The sequence below is a fragment of the Vanellus vanellus genome (assembly GCF_965231255.1).
Source record: "Vanellus vanellus genome assembly, chromosome: 2".
Lineage (NCBI taxonomy): Eukaryota > Metazoa > Chordata > Aves > Charadriiformes > Charadriidae > Vanellus > Vanellus vanellus.
The window spans coordinates 42,962,798-42,965,411 of NC_138906.1; the positions used below are offsets into that span (position 1 = coordinate 42,962,798).

Here is a 2,614-nt window from a genome sequence, read left to right on the forward strand (position 1 = left end):
TAAGCATAAACTGCACGTTATGTAAAGATTAAAGCAGCAGATCAGCACAGGGACAGCACTATCTGAGTTAGGCCAAGGCAGACGGTTACCTGACAGCCACTTCTGCTGGAGGTTTGTTTTGTTCCAGGTTAATACTATTCGCACTAAATATGCAACGTTTAAGCGTGGCTCTGTCTTGGCCTCTCCCATTCCTCATGGCGATGCTTCCCAGGGAGGCAATGCCTACTGGCGTGGGAGGCGAGAGAGCCATTTACCCATCTCCAACCGGGATGCTGTACGCCATCCCACCTTGCGAGGGGCCGGGGGCTGTTCGTGCCATCCAGCTGCGCCAATGCCACGGCACTCGGAACCACCAGTACAAACACACCAGTATGACTACAAAGTGCCGGGCCTCGGCCCTCTCTCCGCGCCGGAGAAGGCGCCCGGTGCCCCCCGCACCACCCCTTCGCCAGGTAACGCGCGTCCCTCCCCGCCCGGCCGCCGCCGCCGGCGGCAGCCCCCCGGCACCCTCGGCCGCCCCGGGGGAGGGGGGGCACCCGCCCCTGGCTCCGGCTACTCCGTCCGGCGGAGAGACGCGGTGGTTCCGCGGAGACAAAAGGCCGCGGGTAGGTGCGGGCGGCGGGACCGGGGGGGGAACAAAGAAGCAGAAAAAGACGAGAAGAGCGAAGAAAGTTGATACCGGCCCCCGCGCGCCGCCGCCGCCCCCCGTGCCCCGTCCCGGCCTGCCCGGCCGCCCCCGGGACTATCGCGGGGGCGGCACCCCGCGCGGCCGCGGTGCCCGGGCCGCGGGAGGGAAGCGGGCCGGGTACCCTGACCCCCCTCCCCTCCCCTCACGCCTCCTTCCTGCTCGGCCCCGCTGACCCCGCCCACCCCCCCCGGCCTTCCCTTTAACGCGCGCTCCCGCCGGCGACTCTTCCCCCCCCCCCCGCCCAGGCCCCGGCCCTGGCCCGGCGACGCGCGGCCTCAAACGGCCCCCGCGGGCGGGCGCGCGCCCGCGCCCCATCCCCGCTTCCCCCCCCCCCCCCCCCGCCCGCCTGTCACTTCCCCCCTCCCCCCCTCCCCCGCCCCCTCGCCGAAAGCGCGCGCACGCGCGCGCGCACGGCCGGCCGCCCACCCTGCCCCTCCCTCGGCGGGCCACGAGCGCCAGGGCTAATTGGCTGGCGCGCGCGCGCGGAGGCGCGCGCGGGCGCGTGGGGCTGGCCGGGCGGGGGCGCGCGCGGAGGAGGAGGCGGCGGCGGCGGCGGGGGCGCGCGCGCGCGCGCGGCAGCGGCTTCACTTCTCTTCGGGCAGCGGGGGCAGGAGCGGCGGCGGGAGCAGCAGCAGCGGGAGCAGCGGCCGCCGCTGCTGCTGCGGGAGGGGGGAGAGAGGAGAGGAAGAGGAGGGCGAGGAGCGCGAGGAGCGCGGGGGAGCGGGCTCATGACTCAGTGAGCGGCTGTAGCCCCTTCTCCAGCCCCGCGCCCGGCACGGAGTCGGGGCGACCGCCTCGGATTGTCCCGCAGCCTGTGCTCGGCACCAGCGAGAGAGAGAGACACACAGACCTGCGCTCGCTTGCAGGTAGCAGCGGTGTCGTACCCCCCCCCCCCCCCTCCCCCCCCGCCTCGAGGAACACCTCTGCCCCGGCTGAGGTCCCCGTCTGCCCCCCCCCCCCTCCCCGCCCCCCCCCCCGCCATCCCTCCCTCACAGCACACACCCCCGCTCCCCCCCCCCCCTCCCCGGTTAACTGAACTGCGACCCTCGGTCTCTACCTTCATCCTTCACCCCCTCCTCCCCCCGCACCCCCCCGGCGCTGCCCGGTACCTCCTTCTTCCCCCCTTCCCCCCCCCCCCCCTCCCCCCCGTCATCCCCGGCCGTGCCCTTTCTTAGCAACAGTCCCGTCCGCCCCCGCCACCTCGGCATCTCCGCCGCCGCTCCCCCCGGCTCCATCCGTGCATCTCTCCATGCATCCCTCCATCCATCCTCCGGTCATCGCTCCAGCCTCCATTGCTCCTCAGCACCCCCCACACCCCTTCCACAACTCTTTCGGTGTCCATTTGTCCTGCTTGCCCCGCAGCGGGCGGCAGCAGCGGCCACCCCCGCTTCCCTCACCCCCCCATCACCCCCCCCCCCGCGGCCCCGCTCCGTGCCGATCGCTCTGTCCCCGCGCCACTCGCTGCGCCCCTGGATCGCCCCGGGGTAAGCTTCCCCCTCCCCCCCCCCCCAGCTCGGGGTACACTATCCCCACCTCCCGCCGCAGCAGTGGGGGCCACGGGCCGGAGCCCCTCGGGAGGGGTTCTCCCCCCACCCCCCCCGCCCCGAGCGCCCCGGGGAGCCCCGCAGCCCAACCCCCTCCCTTCCCTCATGTGCCCCCGACGTCTTCCTCTCGCAATCTCCTCCTCCTCCTCCCCCCCCGGCCGTCTCTTGCTTCTAACCCCGTCTCGCCCAGGGGGGCTGCGGGGTGCGTGTGGCTTTTGGGGGTGCCCAAGTGTGTCGCCCCACCCCTCCCCCCCCCCCCCCCCCCCCCCCCCCCCGCCACGGCCCGATGCCCCACGCTGGGTCTCCCCGACGGGCGAGTCGCGTGTGTACCCACCCGCGGCGGCGGGGCCGTGGGAGCCCGGGGGTGCCGTCCCCTCCCTCC

At 73.8% G+C, this 2,614-nt stretch overlaps 1 protein-coding gene across 1 annotated transcript in view; it reads left to right on the forward strand.

Annotated features, from left to right (window-relative positions):
• Window positions 1–1,413: 1,413 nt before the first annotated feature.
• LOC309668840 (ubiquitin-conjugating enzyme E2 E2) overlaps window positions 1,414–2,614 on the forward strand; it is a 216,916-nt gene continuing 215,715 nt past the window's right edge. Inside the window, exon 1 of the mRNA XM_082479364.1 lies at window positions 1,414–1,554. The gene's annotated coding sequence lies outside the window, so the exon portion shown is untranslated. The remainder of the gene's footprint in view (window positions 1,555–2,614) is intronic.